This window comes from Heptranchias perlo, unplaced genomic scaffold (assembly GCF_035084215.1).
Source record: "Heptranchias perlo isolate sHepPer1 unplaced genomic scaffold, sHepPer1.hap1 HAP1_SCAFFOLD_44, whole genome shotgun sequence".
Lineage (NCBI taxonomy): Eukaryota > Metazoa > Chordata > Chondrichthyes > Hexanchiformes > Hexanchidae > Heptranchias > Heptranchias perlo.
In genome coordinates, this window is record NW_027139453.1 from 3,052,281 (window position 1) to 3,074,064 (window position 21,784).

The 21,784-nt window shown below is 41.0% G+C and overlaps 1 protein-coding gene across 11 annotated transcripts in view; it reads left to right on the plus strand.

The window, feature by feature from the left end:
• Window positions 1–21,784, plus strand: part of LOC137312967 (probable G-protein coupled receptor 139) — a 109,833-nt gene that overhangs the window by 27,436 nt on the left and 60,613 nt on the right. For 9 of the 11 annotated variants that reach the window (XM_067979328.1, XM_067979330.1, XM_067979332.1 and 6 more), the window contains 2 exons: window positions 4,858–5,359; window positions 13,855–13,950. The gene's annotated coding sequence lies outside the window, so the exon portion shown is untranslated. Of the gene's footprint in view, window positions 1–4,857; window positions 5,360–8,742; window positions 8,861–13,854; window positions 13,951–16,814; window positions 16,981–21,784 lie in introns of all 11 variants that reach the window. The other 2 variants (XR_010960983.1, XM_067979333.1) reach the window with 2 other exon arrangements.

Sequence of the window (21,784 nt, forward strand, 5' to 3'; positions counted from 1 at the left end):
GCCATGACGTAAACCTTAAATTAGCTTAACAACAACTACAATGTCAAATAAAAAAGGAAAGAAAAACAGCTTACCAGTCACCAGCCAATCATTTACCTGTTGGCTGTGACTTCGTGCCTCCAGCAGCTGCAGTAGCTCGATCCTCCTCCGAGTCAACTTGCTTGCCCTCCTCACAGTGCCTCTTTTTTTTGGTTGGAGGAGGAGGGAGGGAAACACAAGTGTTGTGTTTCGGGTTTAACTGCTCCTCGATTCCAGTTCTTCTGCTACCCACTGTTCAGTGGAGGTGACTGAGCCCTCTTCTCCCAGAATGCCCCTCTGTCTCCTTTGCTGGATGCTTTTCCTCCTGGTAGTCACTGAAGGGCTTCTTCTGCTACCCACTGTTCAGTTGAGGTGACTGAGCTGACTTCTCCCAGAATGCCCCTCTGTCTCCTCTGCTTCTGCGTTTGGGGGAGTGACAACACCCAGGGTTCCCGGTGGCTGCTGGAAAGTGCGGGTCTCTGATTGGCCTCCAAGTGTGGGATGAGAATGGATTCATAAATCTCTGATTGGCCCCTCAGTGCGGGAGGAGGTTTAATCCACTCTACTCTTTATGAGGAGTGGGGATCTGGGGTTCAAATGGATTGGATTCTTCTTACCCGGTTTATGTGGGAAAGAAACCACCCGAATGCACGAAAACCGGGGTGTGGGGGGAGGTGTTGTTATCCCGAGTCTGAGCATCAGAGCGACCTCAGAGTCCCTAATATAATGTGGCGAATGAATGTGGCATGTTGGCGATTCGAGACTGTTTCAAAGAGCAAGCCTATTGGTAATAGAACAGCGCTCGGATCGTGAGTTCATATCTCAGCATAGCAATTGTGAAACTAAAAAGTGCTGATATTACTGACAGTATCGGTATTAATTATAGAGCCGATATTACGGACATGTGTTGATTACAGATCTGATATTAATGTCAGTATCTCTACTGATTATAGAGCTGATATTAATGAGAGTATCGGTATTGATTACAACGATGATATTACTGACAGTATCTGTACTCATTTTAGAACTGCTCTTAATGACAGTAAGGATGATATTGCTGACAGTGTATGTACTGATTACAGGGCTGATATTAATGACAGTATTTGTACTGATTATAGAGATGATATTGATGACAGTGTCTGTACTGATTATAGAGCTGATATTACTGAGAGTATCTATATTGATTATAGAGCTGATATACTGACAGGATCTGTATTGATTATAGAGCTGATTTTACTGACAGTATCTGTGTTGATTATAGAGATGATACAACTGACAGTATACAGCTTATACTTCTGAGATTACCTGTATTGATCATAGAGCTGATATTACTGACTGTACCTGTGCTCAATATAGCTTTGATATTATTGACTGTATCTGTGCTCAATATAGCGCTGTTATTACTGAGAGTATCCCTGCTCTATATTGGGCTGTTATTACTGACAGTATCCCTACTCATTATAGGGCAGTTATTACTGAGAGTATCCCTGCTCATTATAGGGCTGATAATTCTGACAGTATCCCTGCTCATTATAGGCCTGTTTTTACTGAGAGTATCCCTGCTCGTTATAGGGCTGATAATACTGACAGTATCCCTGCTCATTATAGGGCTGTTTTTACTGACAGTATCCCTGCTCATTATAGGGCTGCTAATTCTGACAGTATCCCTGCTCAATATAGGGTTGTTATTACTGACTGCATCTGTGTTGATGAAAGAGCTGGTGTAATAAAAATATTAATTGAATTACATAGCATTTTACAGCTCAGGAACAGCCCATTTGTCCCAACAGATCTTTGACTGTATTTATGCTCAACACTAGCGTTGTCCCACACTATTGCATCGCACCCGATCAACTTATCTTTCTATTTCTAGCCCCCTCGTGTATTTATCTACCTTCCCCTTAAATGCATCTGCACTTTTCGCCTCAACCATTCCACGTGGTAGCGAATTGCACTTTCTCGCTATTCTATAAGATGTCTCTCCTGAATTATATCTTGGTGTCATTAGTAACTATCTTATATTCATGGCCTCTAGTTTTGGACCGCCCTCAATTGGTAGCATCCTCTCTCGGTCGGACCTATGGAACTCCTTCCGTATATTAAAGACCTCAATCAGGTCACCTCTCCGTCTTCAACTTAAAAGAGAACAGAGCCACAGCCTGTTAAATCTTTCCTGATAATGTTGGTAAATAATGCATTGAACAAGTGACGACAGGAATTAAAGGAAAGTAATGACGGACAGGAACAACCCAGTACATAATCTTGTCCCCGAGTAGCGGGTAAATTCAGGCAATCTCGGCACAATCCAGAACACGGTAGAAGGGGTACTTCAAAATGCACCAATAAAATGCCCGGAGCCGGCAGGCTGTGTTTGTGCATTGCTGCGGTTAAAGCAGATGAGTTAGAAGGACTGCACTGTCAAACACACATATTAAAAAACAACCTTCTGTGCAAGTATTGCCTTGTCCTGCCAGGTGGGTGCGGGAGAACTGCTGGGACTCGCCCGGCAGAGGCGGAGACTCCCAAACGGCGCCAGAGATTGCGATGTCCTGACCTGTCTCTCTGTTTATCGACTGCACAAGATTCTTATGATAACGTGGGTTTGGGGGTGGGGGGAGGTGAATTGCGATCCAGAATCCTGGACACATCAGTTCAGCATCTCGGCAGATACAAAAAGCATCAATTTCAGGAATTAGTATTTAAAATCTACAGATACAGAATCTCTTGTACTGAACTTTTAACCGGCCACGTAATAAAATCGCAGGTTGGTTTCGGGGTTTCACTGTTTAATTCTGACTGGACACAGGGTGGAACAATGGGAGTGTTTACAAAACTATATTTAACAACGTTTACCTTCGATTCTCTTGCACCGATTATCTGATCTTTACTCCCCTGGAATTCTGCGAAGTTCAGAACCGATGGAGCTCTGCCTTAAATAAAAAACAGCCAGTCAGAGCCTACTTGGTTCGGGCACAGTGCAGACACATCCTAACGAGGGGGAAAGGAAGGGAATCCAAAGCTGGAGCTCCCTGGATGACTAAAGAGAGAGATATTAAAATGAAACAGAAAACTGAGGCTTATGACGAATGTAAGGTTTATAATACAGGAGTGAACCAGGCTGAATACAGAAGGAACAGAGGAGATCTATAAAAAAAAGGTGGAAATAAGAGGGGCAAAAAGAGAGATTCAACAGTAAATTTCAAAGGGGAATTGGATAAAAACTTGAAGGAAAAATTAACAGGGCTTTGGGGAAAGAGCATGGAAAATGGACTAATTGGAAAGCTCTTTCAAAGAGCCAGCACAGGCATCATGGGCCGAAAGGACTCCTGTGATGTACCTATTATGATACATCGTTTCACACCGTGAACAAAAGAAATCTGCCGCTATCAACCGTGAAAATTTCAGTTGACCCAGAATCCACAACCTTTTGGAGGAGGGAATTCCACATTTCCAGTAAACTTTGTGTGAAAAAAAGTGCGTCCAGATTTCACTCCTGAACGGCCGAGTGCTAATTTTAATATTGTGTCCCCTTGTTCTGGACTCCTCCATCAGACGAAATGCATTATCTGTACCTAATGAGTGTGAGGTATTACATTTTAGTAGGTAAAATAAGGGGGCCACAAACTGCTTGGATAATAAGTGTCCAAATCTGGTAGAGGAGCAGAGGGTTCTGGGGGTAAATCCAATAGGGAATTCAGCAGAAATTTTTCACCCAGAGAATGGTTGAAGCGACGAGCATAGATGCATTTACGAAACTTAGATAAACAAGCGACGGATAAAGGAATATAAGGATATGGTGGTCGGGATTGAAGAAGTAGGGGGTGGAGTCTCGTGTGTCGTATGGACATGTTGGGCCGAATGGCCTGTTACAATGTCATATGTTCTATGTAATTCTATGTAATTCTCTATTGAATCCTTTTATCATTTTAGAAATTTCAATTAACACACCCTGACTCCACGCAAACCCACCATTTACCAAAACCGTCCATTTAACAGTGTATTAAACGCTTTATCAACCTAACATTTACCCACACTGTCCATTTAATAGTGTATTTAATGTGAAAATTCACAGCATTGACCTAAACTGCCCATTTAACACTGCATTTAATGATAAATAATCCCACCATTTACCCACACTGTCCATTTAACAGTGTATTTAATATGATATAAACCCACCATTTACCCACAATGTGTATTAAACAGTGGATTTAATTATATATAAACCCACCATTTACCCACAGTGTCCATTTAACATTGTATTTAATGATATATAAACCCACCATTTATCCACACTGCATTTAACATTGTATTTAATGATATATAAACCCACCATTTACCCACACTGTCCATTTAACAGTGTATTTAATGATACATAAGACAACCATTTACACACAGTGTCCATTTATCAGTGTATTTAATGATATATAAACCCAACATTTACCCACACTCTCCATTTAACATTGTATTAAATGATATATAAACCCACCATTTAAGAAAATGTCCATTTAGCCGCGTATTTAACAATATATAAATCCACCACTTACCACACTGCCCATTTAACAGAGGATTTAATGAAATATAAACCCATCATTTACCTCACTGTCCATTTAACAGTGTATTTAATGATATATAAACTCAGCATTTACCCACACTGTCCATTTGGCCGTGTATCTAATGATATATAAACCCACCATTTAACCACGCTGTTCATGTAACAATGTATTAATGATATATAAACCCAACATTTACCCATACTGTCCATTCCCCCAGTGATTGATCTGATTGATGCTTCGCAATAGTTTAATTCGGCGGTTTAATGGTTAATATCCTCACTTGCAGAAATCGCCTCTCCTCTGCTCACTGACGAAACACTGGCTCTTGGCCACAGGATTGAAAGCGCCAACATCAGAAAATCGATGGGACTTCAGTGAACAATGTCCCTGATGCAAATGTAACTATTTATTTCTCACCAAATATCTGTTTTACTGAACTTCTCTTTAACAAGAAGAGAAAAAGTAAAATTTATCACCATCTTTGTTCACAAATGACGTGGCAGCGAATTGTCAACCCGGTTCGATTTGATTCCACCAGAAAGGCCGCTCCCTGTTCTGAAACACATGAGGAATGTTTGTGTTGAAATCCATCCTGATGTCTGGCAGCAGCTTTCACAGGGGGCGGAGCTCTGAATCTCACATAACAAGGATCAGATCAAATTCTGAAGTTGTGAACTGCTAAAATAATGCAAAGAACTTACAGTCGATTGATTACATTGAAATAACAAGGATATAATTTGTCAAATCTACACGGACATTGCGAGGCGGAAAATACTTGCGGGATCAAGGTAAGGTTCAAGTCGTGTCAATTTGATTTAAATTAACTTTTTCTGCCCCTTCCTCTTTTCTAAAGCCGATTTCCCGCTGTTAGATATGTTCTCCGGCGGAGGGAGCTCTCCATTCCTCGCGGATGGAACAATTCACTAATTGTTCGCTCAGGCACTGACTGAAGGCCGGGTATTTTACACTGGGAATTTCAGTGCTTATCCCTTCATGGACCCCACCAATCTCCCCACAGGCACATTTTAAAGCGATTACGGGAGAGAAAGCAGGAACACGAACTCTGGAGATTTGCACCATCTTAGTCCAGATGTGCCTCCTCCTCATGTTAGAATTTGATATTCAGTAAACAGGGGTGGGAAACTGGCCTTTCTCACTCTATTTGCATTTTTAAAACTATGACACTGGCTCTTTTTAATTACTGAACCGTTTGGTTCCCGGTGCACTGATCAAAGACTGATCGAACACAAAGTTCAGCTCAGTAAAGGGTTAACAGATTCGCAATGGCCGATTATCGCTCTCTGCCGGACACCTGGGAAATCAGCCTATGGTTACACGAGGCTGGACTGAACGCCATCCAATCACAGGACAGGAGCAAAATCGGAGCCAAAACTTGTTCCTGATCAATTATAATTGATTAGTTTAATGCGAATTAGGTGGGAGAATGGAGCAGGGACTTCTGTTTTTGCTGAAATATGTTCGTGACGGTGTTGAACTGGCTCAACTAAATAAAAAGAGGCCGCTCCCTTTGGAGAGAAACAAACTTCCAGAATGTTTTAAAGGGAAACCGGTAATTTGAGTAGTTACTTTTAATATCAACAGGTAGGAGGGCCACAGCACTGAGTGGAATTAATAAAACTGTTGGAGCAGGAACAGAAGATTTATGAAACAGTGAAAAGTTATTAGCAGGAAAATGGAAGGAGGTTTTGAAGAGTAACTTGATCTTAAAAAGTAAAACGAGAACGGGTCAACATTCCATTGAATTGACATTCAGATTGTGTGTTACGTCTGTCAATCTCGAAATCATTCCAAACACGTTTGGAAAGTCAGAATCATGAGAAATGTGATCAGGTATCTTTAAAACAGGGCCTGGGTTTTCACAGAACACAGAGAAATGTTCCTGTTTACAACATATTGAGGACATCAGTATGAATATATGGTTCCGTGCGAGAGGTGGAAAAACGTCAATAAACTTGCAGGGCCCCAGCACTAATCTTTATACAAAAATTAACGACTGAAATTACCAACCTGTAGGAGGGTCAATCACTAACCTTTATAGAAAAAGTAAATACTGAAATTATCAACAGGGAGGAGAGTCCATCAATACACGTTATATAAAAAATAACAACTCAAATTACCTACAGTTAGGAGGGCGCATCACAGATCTTTTTTCAAAAAATAACAACTCAAATTAGCAACAGGTAGGAGGGTCCATCACGAATATTTATATAAAAGGTAACTACTGAAATAATCAACAGGTAGGAGGGTTAATCACTAACCTTTACATGAAAAGTGACTACTGAAATTACCAACAGGGAGGAGTGTCCATCACTTATATTTATATAAAAAGTAACTACTGAAATTACCACCAGGTTGGAGGTCCCATCACAAATCTGTGTAAAAAAAAGTAACAACTGAAATTACCAACAGGTAGGAGGGTCCATCACCAATCTTCATGTAAAAATAACTACTGAAATTACCACCAGGTCGGAGGGTCCATCACTATTTTTTATACAAAAAGTAAATCCTGAAATTACCACCAGGTAGGAGGGTCCATCACTAATCTTTATATAAAAAAGTAACAAGTCAATTTACCAGCAGGTATGAGGGTCCCAGCACTAATCTTTATATGAAAGTAACTATTGAATTTACAACCAGGTTGGAGGGTCCATCACTCATCTCCACATACAAACGTTAGTACTGAAATTACCAACAGGTAGGAAGTCCGATCACTAATCTTTACCTAAACAAATAACTACTGAAAATACCACCAGGTAGAAGTGTACATCACTAATCTTTTCATGAAAATTAACTACAAAAATTACCAACAGAGAGAAGGGGCTATTACTAATCTTTATATAAAAAGTAACAACTCAAATTACGAACAGTTCGGAGGGCCCATCACTAATTTTATAGTGATGGGCCCTCCTAACTGTTGATAATTTGAGTTGTTACTTTTGATACAAAAAATAAACTACTGAAATTACCAAACAGGTATGAGGGTTCAGTAATCTTTATATAAAAAGTTACAACTCAAATTACGAAAAAGGAGGTGGGTCAATCACGAATCTTTATAAAAAAGAAACGACTGAAATTACTAACAGGTAGGAGCGTCCATTACTAAATTTTATATAAAAAAGTAACTCCTGAAATTACCACCAGGTAGGAGGGTCCATCACTAATCTTTATGTAAAAAGTAACTCCTGAATTTATCGACAGGGAGGAGGGTCAATCACTAATCGTTAAAGAAGAAGTCACTACTGAAATTACCAACGGGCAGGAGGGTCCATCACTAATATTAGAAAGGATTAACGACACAAATTACCACCAGGTAGGAGGGTCCATCACTAATCTTTTTTATAAAAAGTAACAAGTCAAATTACCAACAGGTAACCTTTTTATAAAAATTATCGAAAGAAATTAACAACAGCTAGGAGGGTCCATCACTCATCTTTATGTAAAAAGTAATAACTGAAATTACCAACAGATTGGAGGTTCCATCACCAACCTTTTTAAAAAAAATAACTACTGAATTTACAAAAAGGCAGGAGGATCAATCGTTAATATTTATACTAAAAGTAACAACATAAATTACTAATAGGCAGGAGGTCCCATCACTAATCTTTATAAAAAAAAGTAACTGCTCAAATTACCAACAGGTAGGAGGGTCCATCAATAAATTTACATAAAAAATAACGACTGAAATTACCACCAGGTAGGAGTGTCCATCATTAAACTTTACAGAAAAAGATACTACTGAAATTAACAACATGTCGGAGGGTCCATCACTCATCTTTATACAAAAAGTAATTACTGAAATTACCAAGAGATTGGAGATTCCATCACCAACCAATTTTTAAAAACTGACTACTGAAATTACAAAAAGGCAGGAGGATGAATAACTAATATTTATACTAAAAGTAACAACAGAAATTACGAATAGGCATGAGATCCCATCACTAATCTTTATAAAAAAGTAACTACTCAAATTACCAACGGGTAGGAGGGACCATCACTAAACTTTACATACAAAAGTAACTATTGAAATTACCAGCAGGTAGGAGAGTACATCACGAATCTTTATATAAAAAACAACTACTGTAATTATCAACAGGAAGGAGGGTCCAGCACAAATCTTTATATTAAAAGTAACAAGTCAATTTTCCAACAGGTAGGAGGGTCCATCACGAATCTTTAGATAACAAAAGTAACTAGTGACATCACCAACAGGCAGAAGGGTCCATCACTAATCTTCAGATAACAACAGTAACTACTGAAATTACCAACAGGTAGGAGTGCCGATCACTAATCTTTGTATAAAAAGTAACCACTGAAATTACCAACAGGAAGGAGTTTCCATCACTAATCTTTACATACAAAATAACTACTGAAATTACCAACAGGCAGGAGGTCCCATCACTAACCTTTTTTAAGAACAAAGCTAACCACTGAAATTACAAAAAGGCAGTAACAATTCAATTTTCCATCAGGTAGGAGGGTCCATCACGAATCATTATGATAAAAGAAACTACAGAAATTACTAAAATGCAAGAGGGTCCATCACTAATCTATATATAAAAAGCAACTACTGAAATTCTAACAGGTAGGAAGGTCCATCATTAATCTTTATATAAAAAGTAACGACTGAAATTAACAACAGGTACCAGTGTCCATCACTAATCTTTAAAAAAAACACTGAAATTACCAACAGGGATGAGTTTCCTCACTAATCTTTATATAAAATTAACTAATGAAATTACAAACAGGCAGTAGGGTCCATCATTAATCTTCATCAAAAAGAAACTACTGAAATTACCAACAGGGATGAGTGTCCATCACTAATCTTTATTTAAAAAGTAACTACTAAAATTACCAACAGGTAGGAGCGTCCATCACTAATCTTTATTTAAAAAGTAACTACTGAAATTGCCAAGAGGCTGGAGGGTCCATCACTTATCTTTAGATAAAAGAGTAAGGACTGAAATTTCCACCAGGTAGGATTGTCCATCACTAATACTTTTATATAAAAAGTAACTACTGAAATTACCACCAGGCAGGAGGCAAAATCACTAATCTTTATAATGAAAGTAACAACTGAAATTACACCACGGAGGAGGGTGCAACACGAATCTTTGCATAAAATAGTAACTACTGAAATTACCAACAGGCAGGTGGTCACATCACAAACCTTTTTAAAAACTAACTACTGAAATTACAAAAAAGCAGGAGTTCCCATCACTAATCTTTATAAAAGAAGTAACAACTGAAATTACCAGCAGGTAGGAGGGTCCATCACTAATCTTTATATAAAAAGTAACTACTGAAATTACCAAAAGGCAGGAGGGTCCATCATGAATCGTTGGATAACCGAAGTAACTACTGACATCTGCAACAGTTGGTCTGGTCCATCACGAATCATTATTAAAAAAGAAACTATAGAAATTACCAAAAGGCAGGAGGGTCCATCACTAATCTTTAAATAAAAAGCAACGACTGAAATTATAACAGGTAGGAAGGTCCATCTGAAATTATAACAGGTTGTAAGTTCCATCGGTGATCTGTTTAAAGAAAGTAACTCCTGGAATTACCCACTGGTAGGCGGGTCCATCTCTAATATTTGTAAAAGAATAAACTACTGAAATGTCCAACAGGGAGGAGGATCCATCACTTATCTTTATATAAAAAGTAACCACTGAAATTACCACCAGGTAGGAGTGTCTATCACTAATCTTTATATAAAAAGTAACTACTGAAATTACAAACAGGCTGGAGGATCCATCGCTCATCTTTATATAAAAAGTAACAAGTCAAATTAACAACAGGGAGGAGTGTCCATCAATTATTTTTGTATAAATAGTAACCACTGAAATTAACAACGGGTAGAGGGGTTCATCACTAATGTTTATATAAAAAGTAACAACTCAAATTACCAACAGGTCGGAGGGCCCATCACTAATCTTTATGTAAAAAGAAACTACTGAAATTACCACCAGGGATGAAGGTCCCATTAGTAATCTTTATATATAAAATGTAACGACTGAAATTACCAAGAGGCATGAGGGCCCATCACTAATCTTTATATAAAAAGTAACCCTTGAAATTACCAACAGGGAGGAGTGTCCATCAGTAATCTTTATATAAATAGTCACTACTCGAATTACCAACAAGCTGGACGGTCCATCACTAGATAACAAAAGTAAGTACTGACATTACCAACAGGGCGGAGTGTCCATCACTAATCTTTATATATAAAGTAACTACTTAAATTGCCAACTGGCAGGAGGGGCCATCACTAATCTTTAGATTAAAAAAATAACGACAGAAATTACCACCAGGTGGGAGGGTCCATCACTAACCTTTATAGAAAAAGTAACGACTGAAAATACAACAGGCAGAAGGGTCCGTCAATAATCTATAGATAAAAAAAAATAACTACTGAGATGACCACCAGGTGTTCGGGTCCATCAGTAATCTTTACATAAAAAGAGTAACTACACATATTACCACCAGGTAGTCGGGTCCATCACTAATATTTATATAAAGTAACAACTTAAATTAGCAACAGGTAGGAGTGTCCCTCACTAATCTTTGTATGAAAAGTAACGATTGAAATTACCAACAGGCAGGAGAGTTCATCACTAATCTTTCGAATACAAAAATAACTTCTCAAATTACCAACAAGCAGGAGGGTCCATCACGAATCTTTAGATAACAATAGTAATGCTGAAATTACCAACAGGGAGGAGTGTCCATCAGTAATCTTTATATAAAAAGTAACTACTGAAATTACCAACAGGGAGGAGTGTCCATCAGTAATCTTTATATAAAAAGTAACTACTGAAATTACCAACAGGGAGGAGTGTCCATCAGTAATCTTTATATAAAAAGTAACGACTGAAAACACCAACAGGCAGGAAGGTCCATCACTAATCTTTAGATAAAAAGTAAGCACTGAATTTACCACCAGGGAGTATTGTCCATCACAAATCGTTATATAAAAAGTAAATACTGAAATTGAAAACATGCAGTGGTGTGCATCACTAATGTTCAGATTAAAAAAATGAACGACTGAGATTACCAACAGGCAGGATGTCACATCGCTAATATTTATAAAAAAGTAAATGCTGAAATTACCAACAGGTAGGAGGGTCCATCACTAACCTTTGCATAAAAAAGTAACCACTGAAATTAACAACAAGCAGGCGGACCCATCACGAATCATTACCTAAAAAAACGACTGAAACTACCACCAGGTAGCAGTGTACACCACTAATCTTTATATAGAAAGTAACTGCTGAAATTACAACAGGGAGGAGGGCCCATCACTGATCTTTATATCAAAAGTAAGAACTGAAATTACCACCAGGTAGGAGGGTCCATCAGTAATCGTTATAAAAAATAAACCACTGAAATTACCAACAAGCAGGACGTCCCATCACTAATCTTTACCTCAAAAATAACTACCGAAACTACCACCAGGTAGCAGTGTACATCAATAATCTTTATATAAAAATTAACAACTGAAATCAGCAAAAAGTAGAAGTGTCCGTCACTAATCTTTATATAAAAAGTAACAAATGAAATTACCAACAGGTATGTGGGTCTATCATTAATCTATATATTAAAAGTAAATACTGAAATTATCAACAGGCAGCAGGGTCCATCAATAATCTTTAGATAAAAAAAGTAACTACTGAAATTACCATCACGAATCTTTAGATAACCGAAGTAACTACTGAAATCTGCAACAGGTAGTCGGGTCCATCACGAATCATTATTAAAAAATAAACTACAGAAATTACCAAAAGGCAGGAGGGTCCATCACTAATCTTTAAATAAAAAGCAACGATTGAAATTATAACAGGTAGGAAGGTCCATCAGTAATCTGTTTAAACAAAGTAACTCCTGGAATCACCCACTGATAGGCGGGTCCATCTCTAATATTAGTAAAATAATAAACTACTGAAATTACCAACAGGGAGGAGGATCCATCACTTATCTTTATTTAAAAAGTAACCACTGAAATTACCAGCAGGTAGAAGGGTCCATCATATAAAAAAGTAACTATTGAGATTAAAAACAGGCAGGAGGTCTCATCACTAATATTTTCATAAAAAATAACTGCTGAATTTACCGCCAAGTACGAGTATCAATCACTAATCTTTATATAAAACGTAACAACTGAAATTAAAAATAGGCAGGAGGACCTATCACTAATCTTCATATAAAAAGTAACGACACAAGTTAATCTTGTGTTTGATTGCACGAATGCAATTAGTGTCGGTGTAAATATATTTTTTATTGCTCATGTCCGTTTATTACACAATTGACAGCAAATGACTTCAACTATTGATTGAAGAAATTACGGACCGAGACTAATCTCTTACATTTCCACAGTGTGGAAAGGAAAGGACGGTGACTGATAGTTTGATTATTTCCTCTTGCCTGTGCGTGCACACACAGAGCGAGACAGACACACAATGGGGAATTATGATTGTAAAACAGCCGTCAAATCTTCAACTTATATAGTTGTGATGTTTTTTGAGATTGTGAGACACCTAAAAATAATCCAAAAATAAATGTGCAGCACCTGTTTAAAGTTATGCAATTCATAATATTAAACATGAGTGTTAATATTATTGAACAGTGGTCATTAATCAGGAGCTGATACTATGAGGGATAAGGTAAATATATTCAAATAGAAGCACCAACCAAAACACATCTCCATGAACACACGAACAATGTCACTACCAAAGAGAGCAGAGAAATCACACCAAGCTAAATATTGTGTATGTAGAAAGATATCAGGCTCATAAACATCAGAATTTAATATCAAAACTTAACAAATCAAAAATATTAAAAACAAATCTGTGAATAAAATAATACAACAGCGCCAGACTGTGTAACAACGAGTGAAGGAACATTTAATTCATCACCTCGTTCCATATTGCCCTCCAGAATATTCACTACCTCAGGAATAATTCTGGTGCTGGCATGCACTGTGACGAAATCTTACCAATTGGTGCTCCGAGTGCAGAATCTCGGCCGACTCTCACTGGGTTGTGAAGATCAGAGGGACTCATTGGGTTTCACTGGGCAGTTGTCTGTGCCGCACCTCATGTGGAGAGTTGATCGTAAAAGTCGGGAAATGCTGGATCCCAGATCTAACAGCTGTTGTCCTGATGGGGGAGAAGGGACTTGATATCACATTCAACAAGACGCTGTTTTATCATTCTCATCATAATATTTCAGTCTAACCTTCCTATTAATATATTTATTACAGAGCGTCAGAATCTTGGAACGCCTCTTACCACCATGGCTGAAGGTCCAAACAGGGGAGAAGATCCAACATCATCAACAAGAAAGGGAATAGACACCGGTAGGTTCAGAACAATCTTTAATATATCAAATGTGTCCTGATAAAGGGTCAAGATCACGAACAAGATCCTGTTGCTCTCACAGGAAGAAGAAACCGAGCATATGGTGTGTAGATAGAAGAAAGTGAGTGACCATCTCGTGGGGCAGTTCAGTCACAGGTGGAGGGATCTCAGTCGTGGAACTGGCAATAGACACCTGATGTTATGGACTGTAAGGTGGATAGAAACAGTGACTCAGATTGGTCTTCCTGAGTAACAATGTGAAACCAGGGATCATTGGGGGAGTGGTGAGAGGCAGGGAAGGCACAGGAATAGGAGAGCGAGAGTGATGGGAGAATCTATGGTAAGGGGAATAGACAGACTCTTCTGCAGCCCTGAGCAGGTCCAAATTGTAAGTTGCCTCCCTGGTGCCACAAGGAAGTACTTCCTGCAACAGGTGTGACCATCTCTGGGAAGGAAAGGAGAGCGGTAAATATTCATAGTCGGAGCCAATAACACGGTTATACAGAGAATATTAGAATTTGAGCACGAGACTGAAAAACAAGGCCTCAAGTTGGTGATCTCCGAATTGTTTTGCACTGGGCCGCTTACTGAGGACAATATGAGGCAGGTCAATGTGCGGCTGCAGGGCTGGAGCAGGAGGGAAGGGTTCATGCTCTTGGGACACTCGGGTGAGTTCAGGACGAAGGGTAGGGACGGTTACGATCTGAACCAACCAGCCAAAACGGATTGACAGAATGGGTATAGGGAGCAGTGGGAGTGTTTCACCTGAAAAGACTGGAGCGTGTGAAATATCCGGATCTGAGACTAGAGAGTGGAAATAATAAAACTGTTGGAGCAGGAACAGAAGATTGATGAAATAGTGAAAAGTTATTCGCAGGAAAAAAGGAAGGAGGTTTTTGAAGTCGTGACAGAAGAAGTAACTTGATATTAAAAAAAGAGAAAAAAACGAGAACTGGTCAACAGTCCAATGAATTGGAGTTCAGATTGTGTGTTATGTCTGTGAATCTACAAATCATTCCGAGCACGTTTGGAAAGTCAGAATCATGAGAGATGTGTTCTCGTGTCGCAAAGACAGGGCTGGAGTGGATGAACTTTTGGGGAGATACAAAATATTTCAGTCAGTTTCTAAAAATGATGGCAGATGTGCAAATGTTGGTTTCAAAGCATCAAAGTATCACAGTATCAAACTGTCTACAGTAAAATTATTCAATACAAAGGCGTCGATACAGCATCTTCAGCGAGCCATATTTCGAGACAATTTTAGGGAAGGATTTGGTTGTGAATTTAATTGCCGAGCTGGATATGCCACTGAGCTCAGAGATAACGCAACCGAGGCTTTTAAAGGAATTCAGAGAGCAGATAGGAGGGACTATGACCACAATTTTTCAAAACTCACAATTTTTGATAACACAATTGTTGATGAAAATATCCAGGTGTACTGAAAGAGACCAAGTCATGTCTGTGTTAAAATAAGGAGACTGTGTCAATCAGATAGCAGTGGTTGTTGGTGGCCGATCATCTCAGCCCCAGGACATTGCTGCAGGAGTTCCTCGGAGCAGTGTCCTGGGCCAAGCATCTTCAGCGGCTTCATCAATAAACTTCCCTCCATCATAAGGTCAGAAATGTGGACGTTCGCTGATGATTGCACAGTGTTCAGTTCCATTCGCAACCCTTCAAATAATGAAGCAGTCCGAGCCCGCATGCAGCAAGACCTGGACAACATCCAGGCTTGGGCTGACAAGTGGCAAGTAACATTCGCGCCAGACAAGTGCCAGGCAATGACCATCTCCAACAAGAGACCGTCTAACCACCTCCCGTTGACATTCAACGGCATTACCATCGCCGAATCCCCCACCATCAACATCCTGGGGGTCACTATTGACCAGAAACTTAACTGGACCAGCCATATAAATACTGTGGCTGCAAGAGCATGTCAGAGGCTGGGTGTTCTGCGGCGAGTGACTCACCTCCTGACTCCCCAAAGCCTTTCCACCATCTACAAGGCACAAATCAGGAGTGTGATGGAACACTCCACACTTCCCTGGATGAGTGCAGCTCCAACAACACTCAAGAAGCTCGACACCATCCAGCACAAAGCAGCCCGCTTGATTGGCACCCCATCCACCACCCGAAACATTCACTCCCTTCACAACCGGCGCACAGTGGCTGCAGTGGCTCCATTCACAGGATGCACTGCAGCAACTCGCCAAGGCTTCTTCGACAGCACCTCCCAAACCCGCGACCTCTACCACCTAGAAGGTCAAGAGCCGCAGGTATATGGGAACAACACCACCTGCACTTTCCCCTCCAAGTCATACATCATCCCGACTTGGAAATATATCGCCTTTCCTTCATCGCCGCTGGGTCAAAATCCTGGAACTCCCTTCCTAACAGCACTGTGGGAGAACCTTCACCACACGGACTGCAGCGGTTAAAGAAGGCGTCTCACCACCACCTTCTCAAGGGCAATTAGGGATGGGCAATAAATGCCGGCTCGCCAGCGACGTCCACGTCCCAAGAAGGAATAAAAAAAAAGATAACTCGAGACTAATTAGTCCACGTCATTTGTGGACAAACCCCTCGAATCTGAAATTTCACGTCGAATTATTTAGCATTTAAGATTCAGTGAAGGCTGCAACGGCTAACTGTAGCATTTGACATTGTATTTGACAAATTTGATACAGCCGTGTTGAGACGAAAATATATCGGTCAATGGATTGTAACACATGCGGCATATATGGGTTTTCAGAAGGTATTTGATAACATGGCTCACAGGAGGCGTCAGCCGTTTGGTATCAGAGGAAATGACGCCGCCCGGATGGAAGGTCGATAATGTGATAATTTTCTCCAATGTTGTTCAAAGACCGAACACTGCGATCACTGAGTTCTTGACAAAGTCTGAAGGTTACCAACTGATCCAGTTGACGAAATTCTACCGGGACAGACTGGAACAGGAAGTTGAAGAAGGGGTGGACGGAGTCAGTTCGTTGTCAACATCCGAGAGGCATTTCAGTGGACAAGAACATCAGGTAAGTGGGAGGGACATGGGATGAATTTGGATGATTTAAACATCACAAAACCAACAGACGATCAGATCTTAGAATCATAGAAGGTAACACAAGAGAAACAGACCAAACTGGAAAGAAATGGTTCAAACTGCAATTATTGTGAATCTGAAACAATGAAAGAAAGAGGTGAAAATACCCAACGGATCGGTCAGTATCTGGACAAAGGACAGGGTGACGGTTCAGGTATAACTCTAGTGTGGACTGAAAACAAAGTGAAACAGTTTTCGTGGAACTGGGAAAAGGACAGAACAGAGGCGACAAACAGGAGTTAGTGGGAATGTCATTCTTTCACTGACCTGGAATCTATTTCAGAATATCAAGGAATTGAGAGATGACAAAAAATATCTGCGGAGTAAATGAGAGACATTTCAAGAACAAAAATGTTAAAATGATTGAATGCATAAAACCCGAACAGGGAAATTGATCAAACAAACTGTGGAGAGCGCGAAACCGAGGCCGTGCGGGGTTTTGTTCTGCCCCATTCATCACCGGGGGTTAATTCTGCCTTCAGCGGACTCACAATCCGGGCAGTGGAACTTGCGGTGGAGCGTCACTCCCCGGGAGAGCACTTTCGGAAATTGCAGGGAATCAGCCCATAATATTCTGTCAATTACTTTTAATAGTATCGAAGTAAATGGAAGTGAAAATGGAGGACGGTGTGTAATGGACGGTCGATCTGACACCACCTGCTGAAGGTGGAAATCTTGGCAACCGAGTCATCGAATCATAGAAAAGAGGAGCAGGAGTAGGCCATTCGGCCCTTCGAGCCTGCTCTGCCTTTCAATATGATCATGGCTGATCGTCTATCTCAATACCATATTCCCGTTTGTAGAAGTTTTTACAGTCCGCTTTTATGTTCCTTGCAAGTTCACTCTCATTCTCTATTTTTCCCTCTTAATCAATCTCTTGGCCCTTTTTTGCTCCGTTCAAAACTGCTCCCAATCCTCATGCTTGCTGCATTTTCTGGCAAATTGATATGACTCCACTTTGCATCGCATCCTAGCCTTAACTTCTTTTGTTAGCCATGGTTGCGGCTCTTGTCCTTCTGTGTTTTTGTGCCAGAATGGAATGTATAACTGTTGCGATTCATGCATTCGTTCCTAAAATGTTAGCCATTGCCTATCCACCGTCATGCCTTTTAATGAAGGTCCCAAATCTATCATAGCCAACTCACTCCTCATACCTTCGATTTAGTACCCTAGTTTCGGATTGCACTCCTTCACTTTCTATCTTAATGAAGAATTCTATCATGTTACAGTTACTCTCCTTCAAAGGACCCCGCACAACAATGTTATCAATTAACTGCTTCTCAATGCACCATACCCAATCTAGAATAGCCTGATCCCGAATTGGCTGCTCAACATATTGGTTTGAAAAACCATCTCGTACACACTCCAGGAATTAATGCCCCGCAGTATTATTGCTAATTTGGTTTGGCCAGTATATATGTAGGTGAAAGTCAGCCATGATTAAGTTGGGATTCAGGGATATGGCGTAAAGATGTCTTCAGGTGATTGAGGGATATGGGAGGTCGTTGTGGATTGAGGATTTTTTTTTGATGTGTGTAGTTGGGGTTGAGTGACAAGGGGAGAAGGTTTATAGGTGGGATTGAGGGATATGACGATAATGTGGATAGGTGGGGTTGACGGATATGGTGAGGGGGTGGGTAAGTGATAATAATGGATATAGTGAGAAGGTGGTTGGGTGTGTTTGAGTGATCTGTGGAGATGGTGCGTCGGAGAGTTTGTGGGATACGGAGAGAAGGTAGTTAGGTGGGCTTTGAGGGCTATGCTGAGAAGTTGCGGAGGTGGAATTGAGGGATATAGGGAGAAGTTGGGTTAGTAGTTGGGGATTGAATGATATGGCGTGAAGGTGGTTATGAGGGACAGGGGTCGAAGGTTGGAATGTGGGGTTGAGAGATTTTTTGAAAAGGTGGGTAGGTGAGTTTCGGCATATGGTGAGTCGATGGATATGTGTGGATTGAGGAATATTTGGAGAAGATGGGTAAGTATGAGTGAGGAATATGAAGAGAAGGCGGTTAGGTGGGGATTGAGGTATATGGTGCGAAGAAGTGTAGGTGGTGATTGAGGGATGTTGTGAGAATGTGGGTAGGTGGGGTTGAGTGTTATGGGGATAAGTTGTGCAGCTCTGGTTTGATGAACATGGGGAGGTGTTTAGGTGGTATTGAGAGATATGGTGGGAAGTTGTTTAGCTGGGATTGAGGAATAAGGTGATAATGTGGGTAGGTGGGGATTGAGGTATTTGGGGGTAAGAAAGGTCGGTGGGGATTGAGGGATATGGGGGATGATTGGTAGTTGGGAATTGAGGGATTTTGACTGAAGGTGGGTAGGTGTAGTTGAGTGAAATGGGGAGAAGATGGATAGGTGGGGTGGACGGATATGGTGAGGAGTTGGTTAAGTGTGATTTTGGGAAATATTAATAAAGGGGGTAGGTTATGATTGAGAGATATTGTGAGAAGGTGGTTCGGTGGGTTAGCGTGATCTTGGGAAATGGATGGTAGGAGGGAGTGAGAGATATGTGGAGAAGATGGGTAGCCGTGTGTCAGGTATATGTGGAGAAGGTGATTAGGTGGAGTTTGAGTGAAATGTGGAGAATGTATTTAAGTGGGGATTGATGGACATTGTGTGAATGTGTGTCGGTGGGGTTGAGTGATATGGGGAGAATTTCGGTAGGTGGGGTTGATGGATATGGTGAGAAGGTGGTAAGTTTTGTTGAGGGATATTGTGAGAAGGTTTTGGGTTGTTTTGTTGAATGAAAAGGGTAGATAATTGGTAGGTGGGAGTCTCTCTCTCTTTCCCTGTCCCTCTCCCGATACCCCTCACTCTCTCTCTCTGTCACCCTCCTCGCTCTCTGCTCGTGCTCTCCCTCTGCTCTCTATCTCACCCCTTCCTCTCTCCCTCTCTCTCTCTCTCTCGGCCTCTCTCTCTCTGTGTCTGTCGCACTCTCCTCGCTCTCTACTCGCTCTCACCCTTTACTCCATATCTCTCCCCCTTCTCCTCCCTCTCTCTCTCTTTCTCTCTCTTCCCCATCTCTCAATATTTCTCTTCCGTTTTTCTGTCTCCACTGTTTCTCTCTCTTTCTGTCTTTTTCTCCATCTGTCTGTCTCTTTCTTTCTCCCTCACCCCCACTATCTCTCTGTCTGTATTATTCAGATTCTCACCGTCTGTCTGCCTGTCTCTCTGTAACACTCCTCACCCCCTCCTCATTCTCCCTCTCGGTGTCTCTCTGCCTCTGCACTGTGTCTCCCTCTTTCGTTCTTCACTCTCTCCTCTCATTCTCTCGCTCTACTCTCCATATCTCTCCCTCTCCAGCTCTAATCTCCACCTCTCTCAGTCAGTAACTCTCTCCCTTTCTATATATCTCACCTTCAATTTCAAGCTTCCCTTGTACTCGTTCTCTTTGCTACTGCCACGACACTCTGTGCCACTACACTCTGTGCACTACATTCTGTGCCACTACACTCTCTGCCACTACACTCTCTGACCCATCCACATCTCTCTGTCTCTCTCTCTGTCTCTTTCCCTAAACTCTCTAACTCTGTCCCTTTCTCTCCCTCTGACTCTCCCACTCTGAATCTTTCCGTCTGATGCTCTCTCTTTCCCAGTCACTCAACCTCCACTCTCTTTCTCACTCTCTTTCTTTCTCCGTCTCTCTACATCGACCCTACTCTCTCTGTCTCTACTCGCTCTCTCTCTGTCTCCCTCCATCTACACTCTCTGATCCATCCCCGTCTCTCCCTCTCTTTCTTCCTCCCTCCGCCCTCTCTGTTTGTCTGTTTCTCCCTCTGTTTGTGTCTTTCATTCTTTCGCCCCCACCATCTCTCTGTCTCTATAATTCTCTCTCTCTCTCTCCATGTGTCTCTCTCTCTGCGGATTCTCTGCCTTTCTATCACTATCTCTCTGTCTCCCTCTCCATCGCTCTCTCTCTCTCTCCCACAATTCGTCTCTCTCTTTCTCTCTCTCCATCTCCCTCTGAGTCTCACTCTCTTTCCCTCAGCTATCTCTCCCTCAAGACTCGTCTCTCCCTCTATCCTCGTCTCTCCCTCTCTGTCTGTCTCCCTTTCGGCCTCTCCTATTTATCTCTATTTATTGCTCTCTCCTCTCTGTTTCTATCTCTCTTTGTCACATGTCTGTCTCTCTCGTTCTCTCTCACGAACTATATCTCCATGTCTTCATTTTTCTCTCTCCCTCCCTCAACCTTTTTGCTTATGTCACCCTTTCTCTTGCCCCTTTCTCTGTCTCTCTTTGCTCTGACACTGCTGGTCAGCAGTGCCGCCTGCTGAAGATTGTGGTTGGTGATGACATTGACCAGGAACGTCGGAACAGGAGTCGGAATTTTGATCCCTGGTGACTGTTGCGCCATTCAATGGCATCATGGCGGATCTCTGACCGAACTTAATTTACCCGCCTTAACCCCAATATTAACAGAGTTAAGAAAAATCTATCAACCTCAGAATTATAATTAACAATTGAGCTAACACTAACTTCCGTTTGCAGAAGTGAGTTCCAAATATCTCCCACCCTTTGCGTGTAGAAGTGTTTCATAACTTCACTCCTGAAAGTTCTGGCTCTAATTTTTTAGGCTGAGACCCATAGTCCTGGACTCCCCAACCAGCGGACATTGTTTCTCTCTGTCTTCCCTATCAGTTCCCCTTAATAGCTTGAAAAATTCGAACAAATCAACCTTTAATCTTCCAAATTCCAGAGAATGCAACCCTAGTTTGTGTAATCGATCATCATTATTT